At 37.4% G+C, this 12,910-nt stretch overlaps 1 protein-coding gene across 2 annotated transcripts in view; it reads left to right on the plus strand.

The window, feature by feature from the left end:
* The window catches only part of NEGR1 (neuronal growth regulator 1), a 624,711-nt gene that overhangs the window by 101,256 nt on the left and 510,545 nt on the right, over positions 1-12,910 (plus strand). The window lies entirely within an intron of this gene.

The following is a 12,910-nucleotide window of genomic DNA, read 5'->3' on the forward strand; positions in this document are numbered from 1 at the left end:
TTGGTCTAGTTTTCTGTGGAAGGATACCTTAATTAGACCCTATCTTTTTAAGACCCCCCCCCCCCCCGACATGGAGATTGCAGTCCTCCTCAGCAACTCAGTTGCAGCTAGTCAGTCCTAAGGGTGGCAAGGAGCTTAGTGGTTGCAATGTCTTCTATTTCTAAGGTTGAAGTCAAAAGTTAAGGAAACTCAATCAAATGTTTAGGAAACTAAGTCAAAGGTTAAAGAAACACAGGCAAAGTTTAAGAAGCCAAAGATTAAGGATATTAAGTTTAAGACTTGGAGAAACCAGCTTGAAGTATTAAGGAACCAAGTCCACAGTTTAGAGAAGAAAAGAGGTGTTAACAGAAGTCAAAGCCAGACAAAGGACACTGAAAAGTGGCTAGAAAAGGGATCTTTTTGGAAGAAATCAAGATAAACCTATTTAAGTTCCAAGTTTCCATCTGTTTCTTCAAGTAATTGTTTGTTAGTCAGACCCTAGGAGGAGTTAAGGTACTGGTCTTCAACATGTTAAATTACCTTTTGTTTACTGTTACACCTTTTATTATGAGTTTCCAATTCTGTTCTGTCTGAGATTAGGGCATCTGAGAGAGTTAGCTCAGGAGACAGAACATGCCCCTTTAGTATTTCAGTTAATTCTAGACATTTGCTTTCAAAATAAATATTTCTCACTCTGTTGTTTTACTAAAAAGTTAGAGGAAAAATTCAAGAAGATAGCCATGACTACAATTGGACAAATTTGAGTAACCATTACATTACATAACATATCTGTAAATGTGGCCAAATCCATTATTTCATGTGTGTTGGAATGCAATCTAAAACCTTTGTGATGCCCAATAGAGCTTAAATCAGTGTAACTTTGTGATTCTTTGCCCATTTAATTTTATAGTTTGACTAGCAGATTTCATGGATTTGATAACCACTTTTAATGCATTTCTTATGACTAACTCATCTTTCTTCATCTTCCTGATGAAGGAATTTTAAGGTCTTGACATCATGCCTACGATTTTTTGCATATTTGCTTGGTGCCAATAAAGCTCCTGGACTTATAATATATCACTGTCTCCAAGGACATTTTTTCTGTGCAAAGGTGCTGAAGATGAATTTAGATAATTCCAGTGCTAATTTATTCCGAAGGAATTGACAATTGGATCCAGGCCGGATCCAGACAATCCTTTTTCCCAGGAGAATCTGCATTTTAAAACATGGATTTTCCTGGGGGGCTGTCCACACCCACCCCAGAAAGCATAAACCTTCTAGGATGGGTATCCAGACATTCTAGCCTGAGAGAACGTCTGGAGGCCCTATCCCTCTTCCCCCAAGCCCCCAGACCCCTTAGAAAAGTAATAAAAACTTACCTAGTCTCTATTACAAGCCTCAGCCAGCTCTCCTGATGCACCAGGAGAGCGGGGGGGGGGGGGAGAGCAATTTTCCTCCCTCCCCCCCCCCCCCCGCTCTCCTGGTGCATCGTTTCTACGCACCAGGAGAGCTGGCCAAGGCTTTTAACGGAGTTAGCATTTCAGAGAGATTTAAATCTAACTAACATCCACTAAATATCATGACTTCATTGCCTGGAAGAACTTCTCAGAAACTCCCAATTAAGCACAGTAGCAATCATATATATTTCACTCTTGTGTACAAGTACAAATACATTCAGAAACATTATCCCTGCTGAGTCAGGTTATAGGAGTTTTTGCACATTTTTCTATGATTTTTCACTTTAGAACTTTACTGTGAACTTTTTTTTGTTCAAAATATTACATTTTTGCTGAAAAACAGCATTTTATGCACAATATATTGTTTCTACCTGTTCATGTTTTGTCCAGAATGCATTTTTAATGCAAAAATGTCCCAAAATGTCATTCAGTGCTTGCTCATTTTCTGAGCGTCTGCAGAAAAGAGCAAAGTTAGTGTGCATTCTTTTTATTCCTGGTGGATACTGATGTATCTAACTCTGTTTAGAAAATGTTTTCTCTACATTATTTATTTTCCCTTTGTTCTTTATTGGTTCTTCTCACACATCTGTTAACAGATTTAAATAATCAGTTTTCAGTCAGCAGTGAGAGTTTTGAGTTCAATATTTTTGGCAGCTTCCCTTGATTCAAGTATCTGTGCTGGAACAGCTGCTCATTAGTTTGGCTGTACAAGTCTAAAGTGATTACAGTAGACATACATTGCTCATCTCTATTGTACAGCCATTTTCTTTTGTCCTCTCTGATTGCTGTGCATAGTTGGGAGCTGAAATCACTTCCATGACTTTTGTGGCAGGGCATAATTTCTAGCAAATAACATGTCAGTTTGATGAGGAATAGAAATTTGGGAGAAGGTATTAGCTCTACCCTAGTCCCATCCTACTTGCTGGAGTGATATATAGCTAGTGATAAAGGAAACTGATTTCATTTCTGACAAGTTTGTAGGAACTTTTGAAAGACTCCTTTTTGTGGATACCAATTATGCATTAAGAACTAGGACCTTTTTGTTATCTTTTCTTGTAGTTGAATAGATGAGTTTCTCTAATATTAGAGAAACATTAGGTCCATACTATGTTTGCAGAAGGAATGTGAGAACATGGAATGGCCCATTCTGCTGTTATTATGGTCATAAGTAAGCATAATTTTTTAGTAACTCTCACCCAAGACCTACTTTCAGCACAAGTAATACTTGGCCAAAGAAATTGATGAGCGCCATGCCAAACCCTGAGTAAATTTTTGCAAAGCTTTTTAATGACGTAGTAGCACTGCACTAGATTTTTACACAGACATTCTTGCAAAATATTTTTTCTATACTGCCTTTTTCCAAATAAGGTGGAGAAATTTTGAGGAATATCTGGTTGGGTGTGCAGATGATCACGTCCAGCTTACTTTGTGTAGGCAGCTGCTGGGGATTCCCCTGTTCCCTTTTAAAATCAGTTCTACTCTTTGCTTATTTCTTTATTGCATGTGAGAACAAAAAACAAACAAACATATATACCACTGAATAAATATTTGCATATTTATATTCTAGAGTATAACCTGGAATATAATAGAATAAAAACAGTAATGATTTCCTGGGCCAGAGACTTAGGGGAAAATATAGATTTAGAAACTTGGGAATACTTATGGAAAAAAGGATTAAAATTTTCCATAACTGGGTCCATTAGAGAAAATATGTACAAAGTGCTCTATAGAAGTTATATAACTCCCGAATTAATTACTAAATTTGATAAAACCCAATGGGAGAAATGTTGGAGATGCAAAATGCAGAAAGGCACCTTCTTCCATGTTTGGTGGACCTGTAAGGTAGACTGGCTTTCCCATCTAGGGTCCTTGGGTACTCTAGGCCCAACAAGAAGTTGCTAGAGGTTCTTTCAGAGATTACGGTTTTAATAATAATTTTAAAATACATCATTTTAAACATTCATTCATGCTAATAAAAGGCTAAGAAAGGGTTCCAACCTGTCGCTACAGGGAGAAAGTTACTATATTTCATCACATAATAATCACCACTGTGTAATAGTCACACTCCTATTTTTGCCCCCCCCCACCCCCAAATTGGTATTTTTGCTGTCTTTGAGTAATAGTCACACACTTGATTCATTGCCCCAAAGTCCTTTTCCATTTGCTCACCTGTATGCCCCCCCTCTTCCAGTTATGCCGCTTTATTCAGCTAAGGAAAGTGCCATAGATGGAAGGGGGAGGGTGCATGGGCACCCCCCTTTTCAGTCAAAAAAGGGTATAAAAGAACCATTAATATTCTCTTAAATATGCTGTTCAATTCCAGTTCATTACTGCACAAATAGCTAATTAGGAAGTTAACTCATTGGAAAAGGAAGTTACCTGTTAGCTCTGCGAGACAGAAATCCTGGTTTGGTGAGAACCCTGTGCTCTTTTAAAATTCTTCCTATGTTAGCAGAAAGGAAAAAACCATTATTGAAAGCAGAAACTGTAACAAAGTTATAGAGCTATTCAACTAATTGAGAATGCTTGATTTTCCTTCATCCAAAATTATATTTTAATGGATATTATATTTGAACATTACTATCAGAAGAATTAGGTTAAATAAAAAGTAATTCTTTAGTCTTTGTATTTTACAAGCAGGAACTTGTACATATTTTTGAGGGAAAGCACATTGCAATTGATGTTTTTTGTTGCCTACTGTTTGGCTGGCAGGAGACCTGTGTTTAAAGCTAATCATATTAATAGCAACTCCAGAGAACTGGGAACTTAAAGAGTAACCTTGCTTATGATTCTTCATTTCTCACTGACAGTGCTAGAAACTGAATTACAGTGTTGAAGGAAAAATAATATGTAATTTGGCTTAAGGCCTGTGGCTAGAGTCACTAATTTTAGATGTACTATGTCATTATTTCTGTACTGTTTAGAAAAAAATAAATCCCAAAACAAAAAGCTGTTCTTCACAATGTCATCCATAAATAGGGTACGGAGTTAACCTTCTCCAAAAACTACTAAGTGCATCTGTCTGTCAAAGAAAGTGAGCCCAAAACAACTATATTTCATATTGACTTACAAGCACAGAATTGAAATAAACAACAAAATTAATATCAAGTCCACTTAAGAAGTAAGATGTCCTTGTTTATATTGTAATAGGCAGGGAATACAACAAAGGTACAGCAATGACCATTGAAATGTGAAAGGTGACACTTCTGTCATAATAGAACAAGATCTAGGCTTTTGCTACAGAGCATTAGGATTTTCTTTTTTAAAGTCAGTGTACATAAAAGTTTGTAAATGCAATTCAAAATCAGCTACATAAACAAACCTTACATTCTAATTCAAGTTTACCCAATATTTTGCCCTCCAGTTGTGTTGGACTCCAGCTCCCATGATTCTAGCCTGCATAACTATTCGGCATTGACCAGTTGGTTTGGGATTATGTGAGCTATAGTCCAAGACATCTGGAAGCAGGCATGTAGCCAGGGGGGGGGAGGGCTTGGGGAGCTTCAGCCCCCCCCCCCCGAAATTCTCATGGTGGTCCGCGAGAAGGCCTTATTGGTGCATTATTTAAACTGTTATGTTTATTCATATCATGATCTGATCACCATACTCAATATATCCCATAAGCATGGGGGTATTGGGGTAACGATACAAAAGGTTTGCTAGGGTAGACCCTCTTTCGCTCAGACTCAGCCTCCCCGAATCAAACTCAGCCCCCCCTCCCCGAATCAAAATCCTGGCTACGGGCCTGTCTGGAAGGCTAGCATAATGACATTATCCCCCCTCCCTCTTTGTGTGTGTTTGTCAGACCACATCAGAATATAAATTCAAATATTTCTTTTCCTTTATGTCATTGGTTTTGTTTCCATCCTGGACTGAAATGGAGCCAAATGTAATCATATTTGAGGGCTTTGGATAAAGGGGAGGAATGGAGTGGCAAGGAGGTCTTTAAAATTATATATATATATATATATATGGGGGATATGATGGTCATATAAAAATTCTGCTGGAAGGTTGTAGTATACATAGTGAAGACACAAGGTTGAGAATAACTGCATGTTTTGAGACATATTTCCAGCTTATTGAACACGTGAAAATACCAAGACCGACTGAAGACAAAACCTTGACTAACCTTTGTAATCTAAGATACAGACTAAAAAAATGAGATACAGTTCTGCTGGAAGAGAAGTTGTGTTTACATTTGCTTCCAGGAAAATGGTATTCATGTAGGACTCATCACTATCAAATTTTATTATTGAGCTTGTCTATGCTATTTAACCAGGATATGTATTATAAAATATATAACCAGACATGAAATGTGTATGCTGATTGAGGGTCAATTTGTTGGAATTCACTGTAGTTGTGGATCTATACATTTCCTTGTTTGTTTGCATCTTCATATTTAAAAACATGTGTAGCATTCATCTTAACTTAAAATATTGTAGTCCCCTGGCAAACCTTAAATTCACTTTCACACTTTTTTCCTGATGATGTGGATTGTTTTATCTTTGCAAAAAGTATACAGAGTTGTTTTGTGCATAAAACAGTGTTTTCTTTTCAGGAAGTAGTATTTTCTGGGCATAAAATACTTGTTTCGCTATAGAAAATGTTATAGTGGATGGTTTACTCTGCAAAATTAATATATGTTTTAGATAGCAATAAGTTTTTTTCTCCATAGGAAATAACATTATTTGCACACAGAATTCAATTTCCTACACAGAACATGTTATTTTGATGCAAAACAAAACAATGTGAAATTCTGAACTCCAAAGATTTTTGCTGCACAATGTTTACAAGTTCTCAAAAAATATTTTTCAACCTATTATCAATATAGTTTCCATTTTTTTATAGTACCGACTCTTTTTAAAAGCTCATAATGATGTTTTTAAGTGCTTCCTAATTTGTTTCACACAGATAAATCTATGTGGAAATTCAGATTATTTCCAGGCCCCTTCTACACTGTCCTTATAACCCAGGATCTGATCCCAGATTGTATGGCAGTGGAGATTCATTTAATCCAGTTCGAAGCAGATAACCTGGGATCAGTTCCTGGGATATATGGACAGTGTAGAAGTGGCCTCAGAGGTTTCTCTAACTGAAGTCCATTCTTTACTTTATTTTGCATAGCAGAAGCATCCTACTGCAATCAGTTTGCCAAGACTCTGGTGGGTGAAACTTTTCATTGCCATGGGCATTTCTGCCTTGTTTTATCCTGGTAACGCTTGTGGACCACTTAGCTGAGCACTTAGTGCCTCAAGAAAGTATGCACGTTTTGCAATACATATTCCATGTGGCTGTGTACTGCCAGTGCATTATTGTTTTATCCTCAATAGGCATAATTGTATCTTATAATGATTTCCATTCAAAAGCAATCATGTTTCTCTAAGTAGAATAATGTAGAGCTGAACAATTCCTACTCTCATGTATATAATTTGCTCAATTGCCCATCATCTTACACATGTAGTGGCCAGGGTTTGGGATGATCCAGTGATCATATTCTCAAACAGGCTGTTATTAGGATGACTGCTCCCAATAACAGATTTTCTAGTTTTGCAATAAGTGAGAAAATAAAGGTATTTGACACTATGTTAATTTAGGATAGAAAAAAAGAAATACAAAAGAAGGCAGTGAGAGTACAAGATAATGGTGGTGATAGTGGCATCTCCTGGATGTTCAGAGCAATTATCAGTCTTTATGAGACCAAATAGATCTTCAGTGGAAAGAGGACTCCTTATTGCTGTGTGCCTGTGCATCACTTTGTCAAAATTCCTTGCTGGCATACAGGTTAGGCCCAACTAGACACACATTGGCTTGACAATACCATGCCCTTTGTAGCTTTAACTCCAGAAAACAATAGGAAATAGGAACATTTGAACCTATTGGTTTACTTTACATGGTATTTGTGGAGGTTAATCCATCACAATTTCAAGTGGGTTCTTAAACCAGGATTTTTAGTGGGTGTGCCCTGTCATCTTACATCCTACATCTCCTATTGATATCTTCCAACTCTCTCAACTTGGCAGGGAGATTCCTGAATAATTCTCTGTTGTCCCACATTTGCAGCTGGATCTACACTACCATGTAATCCAGTTTCAGAATGCAGATTAACTGCATTGAACTAGATTATATGAACTACACTGTCCTATAATTCAATTCAGTGCAGTTAAATCTGTATTCTGAAACTGGATTATATGGCAGTGTAGATTGAGGCTAAAGCATCCCAGGTTCTCTCTCCTTCTCCCACTTTCTGTTTTTGCTTCAGTTGCTGCCAACTGAGTTCAGAGTGCAAATTTTGCCCTCGGTATACTCAATGGCAGAAAGAGGAATGAAGAGGGTGGAGTTTTGACCTCCCAGTAGACACTGGCAAAACCCAATGGCTGTAGCAACTCCTTGGTTATTTGTTCTTTTTTCATTAATACCTTTTGTCATTTTGATCTGATGTAGTTTAGCCATATGTATCCCAGTTTGTGTGTGTGTGTGTAAAATGTTAGACAGAATGCAGTTCTATGATTTTGCTTCAAGCCTGTTAGACTGAGGTCTTTGAAAAATACTTTAGAATGCCTGGAAATTGTCTGCTGCATGCAATGATCAATTTAAAAAGATGAGAAGAGCAATGCTGGGTCAGAACAAAGGCCCATCTAGCCCAGCATTCAGTTTACACAATGGCCAGTCAATTGCCTACTGGATGCCTGCCAGCAAGACATCAGAACAACTTCACTCCCCATCTTGGGCTCTCCAGAAACTAATATATTGGAGGTAATATATAATCATCCTAATAATAATGATTTTCCATCCTCCTTCAGTGTACCCGATCTCCCTTTAAAGCTATCTGAACTGGGAGCTGTAACTGTCTTGCAGCTTTGAATTCTATATTGTAACTACTGTGCTGTGTAAAGAAATATATTTTTCTGTCCTGAATGTTAGATGAGTCAGATGCAGTGGATAATCCCAGGTTCTTTTAATACTTCTTTCTACCACACCTCATAAAGCAGTAGCCTTCCTGCGAGTCTGATAAATGTCTTCCTTGTATAAGAGCAGTCACACTTCTTAAGCTATAGCTTTGCTTTTGAGACCTCTTTGTCTCATGAGTCTTGAAAGATATGAAACTGATGACTCAAAACTGATTTTTACCCTAACCCAATTCCCTTTGCTCCTTGGGTGGTGATCTGGAACTTAACATTTTGTACCATGTGACTCTTTGTGGGCTCGTAGTATGACCCTCACTGAGACCTGGTATTAATTGACAGTTGATGTCTTGAACTTTATGGCAGTCGTATTTATATATTTATTTGTGATTTATAGTTACCTTTTAAGATTATTTCCTAAAGGGATCTGGGAATTAGTAATCTTATCCCAAAACATACTGAAAATTAAAGTTTACCAATTTCTGAATTTGAGACAATGAATGATAAGCGCATGGCATATTACAGATGTATAAACCCACCCTGAAGGTATTTGTGAAAGTTTTTTTCCACTTCATATAGATTGTTTGTCTATATTATTTGTTATTTTGGTTTGTTTTTTTCAGATGTGGTGCTTTGCTTCTGATTATATTTTAGCTTCAAATTATTACTGGCAGATATGACTATTTCTTGGCACCTTGGTTTATTATATTTTGCACTCAGGACACAGCTATTCATTTTCTCGGCTCAAGGCACTGTGTCAGTAGTGTAGGTTTCATGATTTATTACTGCACTTGCCTACTTTCAGAGTGTCCAACTCTTCCCTAGATAATTTTTTTAGCTTCCTTTCCCTTTTTTTGACAATGTCTTAGTTTCAGAAGAATTTAAATCTTCTCAAAACCCTTTAATGTAATGCATCACCATGATCCCGTGTGATTATATTATGTAATCATAGCTGCTTATCTTCTTTCTTTGCTTGAGCTTTTAAGTATCTACATCATATGATAGATGAGAAATATTTCATGCCTTCCTGAGTTAGTTTGAACATCAAAGGAAGCTCAGATTCTAATCCTGATAATTTTGAGGTCAAGACAAATCATTTTTTAAAGATAAGGCAAACAGTGAATTATATGCTAAGGCCTTTTGTAGAATGGTTTGCATTTATTCACAGTGCTCATCCTGCAGGTTTTCATGCTATACATAAAATCTACATAGTTATGAAATAAGGTTTAGAAACCAATCTTCAGTGTTGGTTATGCTGTCACCCTAATATAATGGTTTGCTAAAAAATACAGTAACTTGCTGTTCGCACTGAGAAACCTGAATTAGGTATGCATAGATTTAACATTTTCTTGAAAGAAAGAAAATGCATTAGAGTCAGAAATCACGTATTGTGGCCACTTAGCAGTTGATCTTCTGAATACATGGAGGATGATAAAGAGCAGAGACACTGATTTTCCTGGAGAACTACATACTGACACAAAACTGACTCTTCTTGGTATTCCCTTTGCCTAATGTGCGATGGTGTGTAATGCTACTGATTCGAGACATAGGATCATCTATGCTGTAGAATCAATACAGTTTGACACCACTTTAATTTCCATGGCTCCATGCTATAGAATCCTGGTGAGACACTAGCCCTTTTTGGAAGAAAAGGCTGAAGATCTTGCACACCTATAACCCCCTCTAATTTTATAGCATTGAACAATGACAGTTAAAGTGATGTCAAATTACATTCATTATACTGTGTAGATGCGCCCATAATCATTCAATTGGAAATGGGATGGGAAGCAGAGCACATGGTCTGAATCTTAAGGCCCTATCTACACAGCCCTGGGAAATGGATTAGCCTGAAGTGTCCAGATGTCATTTCAGGCTAACCCACTTAAAACTGGAGTAAAAAAAATGTACTAGATTTAATTCAGGTTTTAAAAATACCTCTAAGGCTCCTTCTATACTGCCATATACTTCAGACTATCAAATCAGATAATCCACAATATCTGCTTTGAACTGGATTATATAATCCAGTTCAAAGCAGATAAAATTGATTTTATATGGCAGTGTAGAAGGGATCTGGTTGTTCCCTGAAGGTCTGGATCCTTGGAAGTATGTGGCCTGTGGAAACAGACATCCAGGATCACCTTCCAGGACCCCAGTGTCTGTTTCCACAGCCATTTCTTCTCCTCATACTCGACCAACATGGAGAAGAGGGATGGCACTGCCAGTCTCCCCTCCCTGGACCTCATTTCCAGCTCAGCTTACTGGATGAAGGCTCTATTGGAAGCTTGAACCCTGTCTCCTTCTCCCTTGAACAGAGGGTCTTGGAGGAGGAACTCCACCCCCACCCCCCCCCCCCAAAGCCCTCTTACAGCTCTTCCAAGAGGCAAGGGAGAAGAAAGCAAGCTTCAGGCCTCCATTCGAGATGTATTTTCATAAATTGAGGGGAAAATTGAGAGAAGGGAGGAGTGCCTCTGCCCACACCTACTGATTTCTTATCAGCAAGGATGGGTATCTGGACCTCACCCTACCAAAATTCTGGGTTTTAGGCTGCTGTTTGGACTAAATCCCGGAAGAAACTGGGATTTAAAATCCCAGTTTCATTTGGAATTTTGCCCTATCTAGAAGGGCGTTTTGTGTGTATTTTCATTTCCCAGGTATTATGTAATATTAGAAGGGCTGATTGGAATTTCACTGCTGATTAGAACTTTACATATTGTAATCCTAGGAGCTGGCCTGATCTTAGTAGCTGGCCAATGTTTCTGGTTGTCCTTGACACTGACTCCCTGTGAGTCACCTCACATGAACCAATGACCTAGGAGAAAGGAGAAAGTTTTTCTTTGATGTAACTTCAGAGAAATGACTTATTTTCTTGAGACTACGAAGTGGGAATGTCTCATAATAAACTGCTGAGAGATTCAGAATGCTTCCCAAAAAATTAAAAACTGTGAAGAGCCATTGGGGGGAAAGGGGAAGAAAATTGAATATTACTTTAGGGTTTTTTTTTTCACTCCTTCTCCATTAAACTTGGGAGAGTCCCATCTTAGGAGAAAGGTGAATAAAATTCCAATAAATGAACAAATTGCTACCAAAAGTATGGTGTACATTTAGAAACTGAGGGAATTAAATACATATTCACTAAAAACAGGCAATTAAATTGTGGTAATTTAATTTGTAGACTGACTATCCTGTAAAATGTCCTTACTTTGCATGATAATCCAAACTGTTGTTTTCGAGGCTGAGGACTGTGTGCTAGTTTCATGTGCAATTTGCCCTTTCATGTGATGATGCTGTCACACATTTAGGTTTCTGTACAATTAAAGTAAGCACTGAGTTCCAAAATGTGTTTTGAAAAATTTTGGTTTGGATATTGTCCATGGTTTCCTCATTTAAACAACATAACTCCCACCCCACCCCAAAAACTGGAAACAATTCAGGTAACATCAACCTGGGGTGGGGATGGAAGAAGAAATATGCAAGTTCTGCTAGTCTCTTCCAGTTTCCCCATCTACATTAGTGTAATTTTCGTCCATGGGGATTTCTGCATACAATCTCTCTCTCTCTCTCTCTCTCTCTCTCTCTTAGTGCATTCTGATTATGTATAATGCATCTTCAGTCAAGTTACACGGTAAAAGCTTTTTAAAAATGAACACAGTAATCCAGAATTTTCTTCTTTTTTGAGATAGGAGTGAGACAACCTACTGCTAATTTGTCTGCAGTTTGTATAGTTCTAAATATTGCATTTAAGTTTGCAGCATACTAAAATCGGCATAGTATTAAATAGTCCCTATTTCACTATGAGCAGAGTGTTCTACTATTGTATGTTGTTTTATCAGTAGGCTGAAAATATGAATGTGAAGCCCATGCACTGTCAGCCTTTTGCTACCATGGCTTGCCCTTCCCAGTGACATTTGTCCTTAGGCAGTGCATAATTTGCTGTGTTTATATTTTAGGAAATAAGGTCAAATGCAAATTTCTTACCATTTTTGCAAGGCACTGTATGGTAACGATATTCACCTCCATGCCATGTAGCTCATAGCCATGTCTTAACAGAGATTTTCTTTGTTTGCTTCAGACATGTCTTTCCAGTAGACAAAAAGTGCACATTTTGAAAAGATCAAAAGCCAATACTATGGACAAAAGGTATACTCAAGACTGTTTTGTTAGGCAAAAAGAAAGGAATTAATTCATTAATATGTCCCAAAGAGATTTTTTAAATGTTCAGATTAATAACATAACTTATATAGTAACCCATATAACGTAGAGAAAATTACATGATTTGATAAATGTCTATAATAATCATTTTATTTATTTGTTTTAAATAAAATATGCTTATTTTTGGATCCCTTGATTGGTTAGACAATTTTCCATGACAAAGAGAAAGCCATTACCAGTGTATGGCACATGTGTGCCAACAAACACACGCGCACACGCACACACACTACATTGGCAGGGGGCATATGCCTCTCTTCGTTTGTTCTTATTTAGGGCAGAAAAATGCAAAAAATGTAATTACAGAGTTTCACTACATTAAAAGTAGTCTAAAAATAAAGGGGGTAATTAGAAAATATGACTTCT

Source organism: Anolis sagrei, chromosome 4 (assembly GCF_037176765.1).
Source record: "Anolis sagrei isolate rAnoSag1 chromosome 4, rAnoSag1.mat, whole genome shotgun sequence".
Classification (NCBI taxonomy): Eukaryota; Metazoa; Chordata; class Lepidosauria; order Squamata; family Dactyloidae; genus Anolis; species Anolis sagrei.